The sequence below is a fragment of the Carcharodon carcharias genome, chromosome 20, assembly GCF_017639515.1.
Source record: "Carcharodon carcharias isolate sCarCar2 chromosome 20, sCarCar2.pri, whole genome shotgun sequence".
NCBI lineage: Eukaryota > Metazoa > Chordata > Chondrichthyes > Lamniformes > Lamnidae > Carcharodon > Carcharodon carcharias.
The window spans coordinates 94,826,549-94,840,047 of record NC_054486.1 but is presented as its reverse complement, the minus strand read 5'-3'; the positions used below and the strand labels follow the sequence as shown (position 1 = coordinate 94,840,047).

Below are 13,499 nucleotides of genomic sequence, written 5' to 3'. Positions count from 1 at the left end.
GTGCAGCCAAAGTGATAGGTTTTAAGGAGTTTCACAAAGGAAGCGAGAGACATGGAGAGGCATAGGGGTTTAGAGAGGGAATTCCAGAATGTGGGGCCTAGAAGGTTGAAAGACCAGCTGCTGACTCTGAGGCAAAGAAAGAGATGATGTACACAAAGACAGGGTTGGAAAAACAGGGACAGTTTTGGGGAATTGAAGAGATTTTAAAGATGACATGGAGTGAGGCCTTGAAGGGATTTTAACATGTGTTAGGATCCCCGTGGATTTTAACTTTTAAAAAAAGAGATATGAACTTCCCAGTGACAAACACAAAGAATTGCATGACAAGGTTTCATGTTTTATGACTCTTACTGTAACAAACAAACTAAAATCAACCTTGACTAAACATTACTTGGTAGGCAACTAATGCACTTAACCACAGAAAAGTACTCCCCATTAACATCTTAACACCATCAAAAACTCCATGCCATACCGTACCCTCTTATTCTGCTGCCTTCAGAATATGCCCTCCTACTTTTCTCCTTCAGACTGTTCATCTTACTCTTCCCCCTTCAGGCTCTACCTTTGTATGCTGCCCTAGCTCCAGCCCATGCACAGAAATTCCAGACGTTGAGATTGTTTAAAGTTCCAAGCACCTCTTGGCTTTAACAGGGTCTCTTCTCCCTGCCCTACCAGGATGAATCATTCAGCGTCCTTACAAAAGAACACCCAATCTTCAGAACATAATTGAATGGACTTCCCTGGGAAAAGCACCCTCTGGAAGTTCCTTAGTCCTTTACTCTCCACAAGCTTTGTTTCTTCAAGCAGGAGTTCTGTCCACACCAGCAGGTTAACCTGAAAACAGTCCTTTTCCTCTATAATAATATAAAAGCAAAATACTTCAGGTTCTGGAAATCTGGAATAAAAACAGAAAATGCTGGAAAAAGCTCAGCAGATCTGGCAGCAGATCAGTGGAGAGAGAAACAAAGTTAATGTTTTGAGTCTGTATGACTCTTCTTCAGAGCTGAAGAGAGGCAGAAATGTCTTCTTCTTCTGCCTGAAATAACAGCACCTGACCTTAGCTTCTTGCCCAAATTTCTCTGTCTGACTGACTGAGCCTGCACGTAGCAAGAAGAGGTGAGGCTAGCATGAATGAGAATTTCAAAGAAGATGGCCAAGGCAGAAATGGAGGCAAGCAATGTTGCGGAGGTGGAAGTAAACAGCCTTTGTGATGAAGGGGCTAGATTTTACACCACCGCATTTAGACAGTTCTCTCTTACACTGTCCTTCAGATAGTGGCCTCCTATGCTACTCCTTCAAACTGGACCCTCTTACACTTCTTCAAACTGTGACCACCTGTACTGCTTCTTCAGACTGAGTCTGCCTACACTGCCCCTTGAAACTGGGCCTTCCTACACTGTTCCTTCAAACTGCATCCTCCTACACTCTTCCTTCAAACTTGGTCCTCCTACACTTCAAACTGGGCCCTCCTTTACTCCCCTTCAAGTGGGGTCCTCCTTTGCTGCCTCTTCACATTGGATCCTCCTGCACTGCCCCTTCAAACTGGGTCCTCTGAGATTCTGCCTTCAAACTGGGTCCTTCCAGACTGCCCTTCCAGGCAATACCATCTTACACTGCCACATCAGACTGTACCATCTTACACTGCTGCCTTAAGAATGTGTCCTCCTACTTTTTTTCCTTCAGGCTGCACCCCTTACTCTACCCCCTTCAGACTCTACCTTCATATGCTGCCATATCCCCTGCCAATGCATGGGAATTCCAGATGTTGAGGTTTTAGTTTCAGATCTGCCATTTAACTTCCCCTCACTTGCCAGGGAGATGTTCAGCTGATGAAAGCTTTGATACTTGTCAGCAAGTATCAGGGCAGGAAATAATTTCCATTCTTTGATGCTGATTGCAAACCATTGAAGATGAGACAATTAATTCTTGGCCAAATACACAGCACCAAGCATCAAACTGGGAAGAGAAGTCTTATAAAGCTTTGAATAGCTTCAATCAAAAGCATTTATATAGTGCTCAAAGAACTCTATAGCCTATACTGTATAGTTACTGTTATAATGTAGGAAACTTTGTTAAAATTAATAAACAATATATAAGGTTCTGTTCAGCCATGAGCTAAGTTTTATGACATGGCAGGTGATGTGTGTGAGAAAGACCAAATCCACAAGGGAAACTTGACCATGCTATCAAAATGGTTTTGCAAATTATATTTATTTCAAGGATATTTGTACACTGAATTCAGAAGTAATGAGTTCCCTGACACCTTTAGAGATTTTAAAAATGAAATTAAAACATTTATTAACAGAAGAAAAGATTTCAAGCACATACATAAGATTATAGTTACTTAACACTATAGCAAATCCCAAAATTCCTAATTAACCTGACCCCCAACTATACACCCCCTTTAAGGCAACAGCCCAAAATAGATTTTAAATTTAATCAACAAGCCAGCAAGTTTACCACAGCACCCACTCAACAGTGAGATTCCAGAGACTTTCCTCCACCTTTGGTTACTGGACACAGCAGGTCTCTGCTAAAGTGGCTGGAGGCTTCCCCAACGTTGTTTTATATGGTCCTTTTAGATCTTACATTGTCCCCCACCCCCTCCAAGCCTTCCATTCTCTTTATATATGTTTCTCTCTCTTTAATCTGTAAATTCTATTGTTCTATGTGTCTTTGGAAATTTACTTTTCCCATAACACAAAAATCTTACATGTTGCCAATATGGTCAGTACCTTTGGGAAAAAATAAACACGTTGTTTAGCCTTGCTTACCTTGTCAGTTTTAAACATCCTATCATCCCTTTGAAACATAAACAACCCCTTCACTTATCCAAAAATGCAAATTTCCTTCACAACCCACATGCTAAGCCCTATTCTGTGTTTACTCATTAGCATTTCAAATGCCTTTTACCCCTAACTTCTTTTGAAACTTTCAACCTTGCAGCCTATCTGACTCTAATTCAACTAAATCAGCTACACAACCATTCACATTCACACCCATAAATCTACTTACAATAAACCACAATAGTATAATGAAAAAAATGTTAGTTTCTTGACTTAAGCCTTTGACTTTTCACCCACTTCAGCACAATTACCACCTACTTACACCTCTGTAACCTTTGCTTCTACTACTATCTTCAGCTGAAATCTTCAATTCATGCCTTTGTGAGCTGTAGACTTGACTATTATCAACCTCACAGAATTGCGTCAACACAGAAGGAGGCCATTCGGCCCATCATATCTGCACCGGCTCTCCGAATGAACAACTCACCTAGTGCCATCTCCCCGTAACCCTGCACGTTCTTCCTTTTCAGACAACAGTCTAGTTCCTTTTTGATTGCTTCAATTGAACCTGCCTTCACCACACTCTCAGGCAGTGCATTCCAGACCCAAACCACTTGCTGCATGAAGAAGGTTTTCCTTATATCACTTCTATTTCTTTTACTAATTACTTTAAATCTACTCCCTCTCGTTCTCTACCCTCTTACCACTGGGAACATCTCTCCCTATCTACTCTGTCCAGACCCCTCATGATTTTGAATACCTTTATCAAATCTCCTCGCAACCTTCTTTTCTCTAAGGAAAACAGTCCAAACTTCTTCAATCTATCTATGTAACTGAAGTTCCTCATCCCTGAAACCATTCCCGTAAATCTTTTCTGCACCCTCTCCAAATGCCTTCATATCTTTCATAAAGCGTAGCACCCAGAACTGGAAGCAATACTCTAGCTGAGGCCAAACTGAAGTGGATTATAACCCTAGCCCTTTTTTGGGACTATCTCAGGTCAGGCATACTCCTTGGATGATTACTCTCACTTAAGGTTGAGAAAGACAGGATCAAGACACTTAACCTGATCTGAAGAACTGATCTAACTACCCCGGAAAGAAAGGACCACCAGAGAGTGTTACCATCATCCAGATAGCCTTTTAAACACATTTAGCTAGATTATAACAAGCTGGACATTATAAGGGTTTAAGCATCTCTCCTCAACAATATACCTCTCCACTGAAGAGTGTAGAAGGATGAATTTTCGAGTTTAGATACAGAAGATTACATGAGACAATACATTTTCCAAATTATGTAAGAGTTTATTAAAGAACTGAACATGCAATTTACTTTTGATGGTCACTCAATTGCAATATTGACAGTTTGAGGAAAAATAAGTATAATCTTGTTTCTAATAGAGAATCCAAGTTTTATTAACGTTACAGAGAGATATTTAAGATATCTATCAATATTTAAAGTCGTATTTACCTTAAATCCCCAAGTAGAAAGCTACTGAGTCTAGCAAGACACTTCACTCCAAATTAAGAGGGAAAACTATCATCACTACACTACAGCAGCTACCTTTACCTTGAGAGATGCTGGAGTGAATCCAATGAATCTAAAATTCCTACTGTGTAGTTCCAATATTTACACCCTAAATGAACTAAACCAGGAGAGAGCATGTTGAGCATTCATGCTGGACAACATCCTTCATTTTTCATCAACATCCTTCATTTTTCATCAACATCCTTCAATCAAACTGGATATTGAGAGGTGCAGACAGTGGTGACTTCTTTGCAGTACTCTGCTTCCTGGATTCAGTTAGCAAGTTATTTATTTTGGGTCATCCTTAGAGTTGTCCATTGTTTGATTGTAGTATTTTACAATTAATCAATGCCTTGCTGAGGTGGTGTAAAGACCAGTTCCTGTTTTATCACTTACTGGTAAAAATGGCTTTAAAATCTACATTTTAAAGCAAGCAGTGAACATTTCAAAATGGCAGAGCAACAGAGGTTTGTTAAGTTAGAAAACTGTTTAATGTATTCTCTGTGGATGAACAGGGAGAAGGAGGTCTATCTTTTCCTAGGCGGACTTTCATTTGCAGAAGAGGACTCGCGCTGATACCTTTTAGCCATTCGGCCCTTCGGACCTACTCCACCATTCAATATGATCATGGCTGATTTGTCTATCTCAACGCCATTCTCGCACTCTCTCCCTATACCCTTTGACACCGTTAGAGTCCAGAAATCTATCTATTTCCTTAAATGTATTCAGTGACTTTACCTCCACAGCCTTCTGTGGTAGAGAATTCCCCAGGATCACCATCCTCTGAGTGAAGAAGTTTCTCCTCATCTCAGTCCTAAATGGCCTACCCCTTGTTCTAGAACTCCCAGCCAGAGAAAACATCATCCCTACATCTAGTCTCTTCATCCCTGTAAGAATTTTATGCATTGCAATGAGACCCCCTCTGATCATCCAGTGAATTCAGACCTAGTTGGCCCAATCTCTCCTCATATGACAATCCTGCCATCCCAGGAATCAGTCTGGTGAATCTCCACTGCAATCCTTCTATAACAAGTATGTCCTTTCTTAGGTAAGGAGACCAAAATTGCACACAATACTACCAGGTGTGGTCTCACCAAGGCCCTGTACAGCTGCAGTAAGACATCCTTACTCCTCGCTAAAGTCCTCTCGCAATGAAGGTCAACATACCATTTGCCTTCTTAACTGCATGCTGCACCTGCATGGTTACTTTCAGTGACTGGTGTACAAGGACACCCAGGTCCCTTTGTACATCAACATTTCCCAATCTATCACCATTTAAATAATACTCTCCCATTCTGTTTTTCCTGCTGAAGTGGATAACTTTATACTTATCCACTTTATGCTGCATCTGCCATATATTTGCCCACTCACTCACCCTGTCTAAATCATCTTGAAGCCTCTTAACACCCTCCTCACTGCTTACATTCCCACCAAGTTTCATGTCGTCACCAAACTTGGAAATATTACATTTGGTTCCCTCATCTAAATCATTGGTATATATCACGAATAGCTGGGGCTCAAGCACTGATCCCTGCAGAACCCCAGTAGTCACCACCTGCCAATCCAAAAAAGACCCTACTGTCTGTTTCCTGTCTGCTAACCAATCCTCCCTCCGTGCCAATATATTACCCCCAATCCCAAGTGCTTTAATTTTACACACTAACCTCTTATGTGGGACTTTGACAAAAACTTTCTGAAAATCCAAATACACCACATCCACTGGTTCTCCTTTGTCTATTCTGAGTCATAGAAGCCTACAGCATAGAACAAAGGCCCTTTGGCCCATCAGTTCTGCACTGGTCAAACAAGTATCTAACTATTCTAATCCCATTTTCCAGCACTAGGCCCATAGCCTTGAATGCCATGGCATTGCAAGTGCACATCCAAATACTTCTTAAGTATTATGAGGGTTTCTGCCTGCACCATGCTTTCAGGCAGTGAGTTCTAGATTCTCACCACCCTCTGGGTGAAAAAAATCTTCCTCACATCCACTCTAAACCTCCTGCCCCTTACCTTAAATCTATGCCCCCTGGTGATTGATCCCTCCACCAAGGGGAAAAGTTCCTTCCTGTCTACCTTATCTATGCCCGTCATAATTTTATACACCTCAATTATGTCCCCCCTCAATCTCCTCTACTCCAGGGAAAATAACCCCAGTCTATCCAATCTCTCCCCATAACTAAAACTCTCCAGCTCAGGCAACATTATAGTAAACCTCCTCTGTACTCTCTCTAGTACAATCACATCCTTCCTATTATGCAGATTCCAGAGCTGCACGCAATACTCTGATAACAAAGGTAAGAGCCCATGGGATCCAAGGCAATTTGAAAAATTGGATCCAGAATTGGCTGAGTGACAGGAAGCAGAGGGTGATGATCGAGGGGTGTTTTTGTGGCCTAACCAGCATTTTATACAGTTCCAGCATAACCTCCCTGCTCTTATATTCTATGCCTTCTTAACCACCTTATCTACCTGCCCCACTACCTTAAGGGACCGGTGGACATGCACACCAAGGTTCCTCTGATCCTCAGTAAATCCCAGTGTCCTACCATTCATTGTGTATTCCCGTCCATTGTTTGTCCTGCACAAGTGCATCACCTCACACTTATCCGGATTAAATTCCATTTGCCACTGATCAGCCTATCTGACCAGCACGTCCATTCCTTCTTGTAATCTAAGGCTATCCTCCTCACTATTTTACACCCCACCAATTTTCGTGCCATCCGCGAACTTACTGATCAACCTTCTTACATTCAAGTCTAAATCGTTTATATATACCACAAATAGCAAGGGACCCAATACCGATCCCCGTGGAACTCTACTGGACACAGGCATCCAGTTACAAAAACACCCCTCAGCCATCACCCTCTACTTCCTGCCACTCAGCCATTTCTGGATCCAATTTTTCAAATTGCCTTGGATCCCATGGGTTTTTACCTGCATTATCAGTCTCCCATGCAGGACCTTATCAAAAGCCTTGCTGAATCCAAGTAGGCAACGTCAAATGCATTGCCCTCGTCTGCACACCTCTTCGAAAAATTCACTCAAATTGGTTAGACATGACCTCCCCTTAACAAAACCATGCTGACTGTCCTTGATTAATCCCTGCCTCTCCAAGTGTAGATTAATTCTGTCCCTCAGAATTGCTTCTAATTGTTTCCTCACCACTGATGTTGGACTAGTTATGTCCTCAAAAAACTCCAGTAGGTTTGCCAAACATGACTTCCCTTGCATAAATCCATGTTGACTTTATCTAATCCTGTTGATATTTTCTATGTGTCCTTTTATCACATCCTTTATCATAGATTCTAGCATTTTCCCTACTACTGATGTTCGGCTAACCGGTCTTTAATTCATTGTTTTATCCCTCCCTCCTTCTTTAAATAGCCGGATTGCTATTGCCACCCTCAAATCTGCCAGGACTGTTCCAGAATCTACAGAATTTTGGAAGATGACAACACAACGCATCCACTATTTCCATAGCCACCTCCTTTAGTACCCTGGGAGGTAGATTACGAGGCCATGGGGATTTATCTGCTTTCAGTCTTATTAATTTCTTCAGCACTATTATTTTAGTAATACTAATTTCCTCATAAAATTCAGAATGCGGCATCTCAAAATCCTTCATTGAGTTATTCCCAAAGTGCAGTGACTGCAAGCTAGGCAAGTGTACTAAATAGGTAACGTGTGGCCTCTTATTCACTATTTTCCAAAAGCCTACCAGTGGGTTTAACACTTGCATTACTAAGGTACAAACTGGTAGCAAAAGAAAACCCCATTAGGCTGCTTTAAAAGTTTTGTCTCCTTTTTTCTTCCTCCATGTGGTTACATCTGTTTCCAATTTTCCTGGAACAAGTTATAAGCTGGTTGCCGGAGACTACGGCCAGGATTTTGCCCTCGTCAGTCGGGCTCAGCAGGGGAGGGCGGGGGCGGCCGGGAAGCCGACTGCAGCCCGCGATCGGGGCCCGACCGCGATTTCACACTGGTGGGCCAATGAAGACCTGCCCAGTGTGAAACGCAGGCGGCAGCACTCAGCGCTGCCTGTCCAAGGGGGAGGAATGCAAATGCACGACTTCGTGCAGAGAGCTGCCTCAGGGAGATGAACGGTTATGAAAATGAAAAATAAAGAATAGTAAAAGGTTAAAAATCATGTCCCCTGATGTGATTCTGTCATATGGAGGGTGCGTGACTGACCCACTCGAGTGTGAAATGACGCATGTTGAGCGTGCCAACGTCAACGCGCAGCTGCGCGATAGTTCATTCAGTGGGCGGGCGCCGGAGTCGGCAGCAGCTCCACCGACAATTAAAAGGTCTGTTAAGGCCATTAAACAATCAATTAAGCTAAATTTTCTGCCTAATGGTTGGCGGGCAGACAGAAAGGCCAAGCAGGCTTTGCATTTTTTTGTAAACCTCATCCACGGAAGGGATGGGGTTTCCAAAAGCAAATAAAAATGAATGTTTTGCAATTGAGTTAATAACATGTCCCTGCTCATGTGACAGAGTCACATGAGGTGATGTATTTTATTACAATCTTATTTTCTTTATTAATTTTTTAATATCTCTTCATCTCCCTGAAGCAGCTCTGTGTCTCAGGGAGATTATGACGTGCTCACTTGTGTACGCGTGCAAAGTTCACACTCAGCCTGGTGACCTTCCTCCTCCCCTACCAACCCACCCCGCACAGGCAGCACTGCTTGCCCGCTTACCAAAATATCGCGAGTGCGCGATGACGTTGGGACGTTTGCTCAGTTTCATCTTGCGCCATTTTACGCTCATTCAGGTCCGGCGTGCACCCGCCCAACAAGTGTCATATTCTGGCCTACAGCTTGAGGGGTGTCACTCTGCATCAAACATGGCTAACCAGGAGACTCTTTCACCCTAACCACTTGCCACAGGCGTATTGGAAGGATTTACATGTTGATAATCAACCTGCTTGGTCATGTTATGAATGTACCTTCAGTGGCCATCAAGTCCTGGAGCGGGACGTGAACCTGAAGCTTCTGGCTCAGAGTCAGGGATGGTATCCAATGCGCCACAAGATCTTCCCATGTAAAAATATCCACGGGGGACATAAGACACTCATTTGCTTTTAAAAGAACCTGCTGCTTCCTTTCGTATCAACTGTGGCTCAATGGTAGCTCTTTTGCCTCTGGATCAGGAGGTTGAGGGGTCAATTCCAACACCTGTGAGTCAAGCACAAAATGTAAGTTGACACTCCAATGCAGTACTGTGGGAATGCTGTATTATCAGAGCTGCTGTCTTGTGGATGAGATTTTAAACTATGGATGTGAAAGATCCTATGTTACAGTTTCAAAGAAGAGCAAGGGATTTTCCTTGCTGTCCTAGCTAATTTAAATCCCTCAGCCAACCTCACCTTAATGGATTATCTGGTTAATACTTCATTGATGTTTGTTCTGTGCACAATTTTTGGCTGCAGTGTTTCTTACATCACAACAGTGACTACACTTCAAAAGTATGCCATTGGGAAAGGTGATGATAGGTGCCAAATAAATGCAAGTCCTTTCTTTTCTTGCTCTCCCTTTAAACAAATCAGCAGTGCTAACTTTCATTGCACTAATCACCTAAAGGTTTTTCACACATTAATACTTAGAAAAGTCAATCAGTCGCAGTAGCTGCTAACAACATCAAATTGTGCCTTATTCAGGTTAAGAATTAAACTGCAGAACATGCCATCGTGGTGGGGCTGTGTTACAGTTCACTCAGGGAGTGCAAGTTGCTGTGGCAACATACGTTTTTGCATGCATTTGATAGTCTGGAGCTATGGGTAGCGATGGTAGAGGTTCCAACCTTCTTTCCACAACATGGCTGACCAGGAATTTCCCCCACTCTTACTGTGTTGGAGGGATTTGCAAGTTGACACTCAACCTATTTGGTTGTGTTATGAATGCACCCCATTTGGCCACCAAGTCAAGCCATAGTAGAGTCAGTTTCTTTTTAACTGTTGTGCTGTGGCCTCATATCACCACATTTCATGCTCCAGTTCTGAGTAGATACAGTCCTCTCCAGTCACTGCCAATGTCATTCCTCGACTGACCAATGGGAAGATACATTTGTTTGAAAGGCCTGAATAGAGAGAATTTCATAAGTATCCTTGCTGACACGTTGCAAATCTTCCCCAGAGTAAATCAACAGAATGACTGCTGATACTGGATACATTGCTGGATCCTTGAATTGGGAGTGTAATACTGTAGCACGAGATTTACCCAAATGCACAGTGAGTTCCTTAGATTAATTTTCGCCGTTAGAAGGCGAAGAAGGTAGAATATGACATCCTGTTGGTTCTCAGAACCTGCTTGACAAGAGCCAGGTATTTTCTGGGGTATCATTATCAGCGCTACTTATATTTTACCAAAACAGTTTTTCTCATTTCTTTGAACCCACACCGTCACTGTTGCCTGCCACCTGAACAATGCATAGGATGCTGACAAACTTCATGCTCAGCAAGGTCATATATCAGACAGAATGTAACTCAAACCTCACCAGCAGAGAAGGCCATACTGAGACAAATTATGTATCATGTTAAATTAAAGATGCATCTCTTTCTACAGCAAGAGTAAATAGCTGGAGTCTACTTTTGTGTATATCTATGAATTATTTTGGTGTGCTTTGAGAAATGTTGCCTGGTGCAGTTTAGCATTATTTTTTCCCATTTGGCACAGCAACAAGTATTTGGAAGTTATAGAAGAAATATGAGAGGAACCCCCCCCATCCCCCTTCACTGGACCCCCCTCCCCCCCACCCACCCACTGTCCTTTGAAAGGTGCAAGGCGTAGACTGCATTGTATAGTCACTTCTTAAAAGTATAAGGTCACTATTTCTAGACTGAAAGAACATGAAACAGAACAGTATAGTACAATAACATATTTCATTTTATTTAAAACTGTAACTCGTTGCATTTCCATTTCCTTTTAGCACTGCTTTGATTCATTTTGGCGTATTTCCCACTCCTTTCTGTGGCACATCAATCTTGGGCTTGCACCACTGCTCTGTCAGAAACAGGAAAAGGTTCCTTGGTAGAGGCATCCATTTTCTGACCCACTGTTCAAATTAATCTTCCAGATGTTCTTTAGCCTTTCCCAATTAACCCTGTCAGCACCAACCATGGCTTGTGCATCCCCTTCACTCCACTATTGGTGAAGACCGTGCCTTCAGCTGTTTAGGCCCTAGACTTGGTAGCCAAGGGTCTTGGCCCCAGGCTCTGGAATTCCCTCCCTAACTCTCCACTTGGCTACCTCTCTTCCTTTAAGATGCTCCATAAAATCTAACCTTGGCCAAGCTTTTAGTCACCTGTCCTAATGTCTCCTTCTTTGTTTCGGTGTTAATTTTTTTGTCTGGTTACAGTCTTGTGAAGGACCTTGAGATATGTTACTATGTGAAAGGTGCTATATAAATATTAGTGGTTGCATTTTATAATTCTAGTCATTCTATTGAGTTCCCAGCTGCTTATACATTGGTTGATCCCTCAGTTAAATACTATACAGACTTGTTTTATTTGAAGTCGGTATATCCTCCACTCAGTTTTATGTTTAGTCATTTTACTAATAGAGCAGCCAAGATAAAATTATGAGAGATATTTTTAACAACAACAGCATCAAAAACAGAAAATATTGGAAAAACTCAGCAGGTTTGACAGCATCTGTGGAGAGAAAAACAGAGCTAATGTTTTGAGTCCGTAAGACTCTTCTTCAACTCTTCTTAAAAGTATAAGGCTATACGGATGCTGTTAGACCTGCTGGGCAGGATTTTACGTGTCGGCGAGCGGGAGTGCGGCCCGCTCGCCAACGCGTAAAATGATGTGTGGTGACGTTGGGGGGAGCTCCCAACATCACCGTGTCCCATTTTAATTTTCAGGAAGGCGGGGGCACAGCGAAATCAGCTGCGCGCCCGCCGACCTGTCAATGGTCAATTGAGGCCATTGACAGAGGCAATTAAGTAATTAAAGGACCTGCCCGTCCAACCTTAAGGTTAGCGGGCAGGCCAGGAGCCCCGGCGGGAATTGGAAAAAGCATGAAACCTCATCCATGGGCGGGATGAGGTTTCATGTAGCGTTTAAAAAATTTTAATAAAGTTTTTGTGAAAATTGTGGACGTGTCCCAACTCATGTGACATTGTCACATGAGGGTACATGTTAGGGAAATTTTGTTTTTTTTTTATCTTTTTGACGTTTACAGCCGATCTCCCTGAGGCCTCACTTAGCCTCAGGGAGATGAATGCGCTCTTTCGTGCGCATGCGCATAGCGCTTCTTGCCGGATATCATGTTGGGGGGACGCCGATCGGAAACACGCCTGTGCACGCCCACCATTCAACTTCCCAACCGAAGGGGGGAAAATTCAGCCCGCTGAGTTTTTCCAGCATTTTCTGTTTTTGTTTCAGATTTCCAGCATCCGCAATATTTTGCTTTTTATCTTAAGAGATGTTTTTAAACTGGATGCTGAAAATCTGAAGAAATCCTGGAATCGCTTGCAGAGTTAGCATCTGATAGCTAAGTTAGAATTATATTTTTGATGGGGCACTTACTCTTTAATAAACAATGGGGGAACTGCAGCTTGTTCATGCTACTGACCTGTCATTGTGGAATGCAATCCTTGTAGGCATTTAGGTTGACATGGCCCATACCCCCATTACCTGACTCTTGTTCCAATGATACCACAATGTACGTAGACAGACGACAGACAAAATAGGTTGATTATAATTTGTTCACAGGCATGGTATTAGACAAGGCAGAGGAAATGGCTATTTTGAGTTTATGGGTTAGCCACAATTGATGAGGGGCTTGAGGTCATGTTGGCGGAGCAGGGAGGTGCTATTGTTTATCTGTTGATTTCTTTGGCGGGCAGTCAGCAACCTTTCCTGCAAAGCCAGAGGACGTCTCCAAGGAGCTGCCAGCAAGTTAAATGGGCACAATTGAAGAAATAACCTTGGCTGATATTGTGACTGATACGTTATTTTCCAGGAGAGGTTGCTTCTTACAGTTGATTTGAACGGGAACTTTCTAAATTCTTACTTAATAGTGAAGAAAGCTGATGTTTTCCATTATCTGAAACTCTTATAAGTAAATTTTATGTTCTTTTATTTGATGACTCACATAGGTTTTTTGTTCTCTTCTGCACACTTTGGTTCGATGCAATTTCTGCCGTGTCATGGTATGTGCGAAAAATTTTGCT

The 13,499-nt window shown here is 42.5% G+C and overlaps 1 long non-coding RNA gene across 1 annotated transcript in view; it reads right to left on the bottom strand.

Moving 5' to 3' along the window:
* Positions 1–380: 380 nt before the first annotated feature.
* Positions 381–13,499, bottom strand: part of LOC121292778 — a 35,949-nt gene continuing 22,830 nt past the window's right edge. Inside the window, exons 2-3 of the long non-coding RNA XR_005946328.1 lie at positions 9,268–9,496; positions 381–854 (exon numbers count right to left, since the gene is read on the bottom strand). This is a non-coding gene — a long non-coding RNA (uncharacterized LOC121292778). The remainder of the gene's footprint in view (positions 855–9,267; positions 9,497–13,499) is intronic.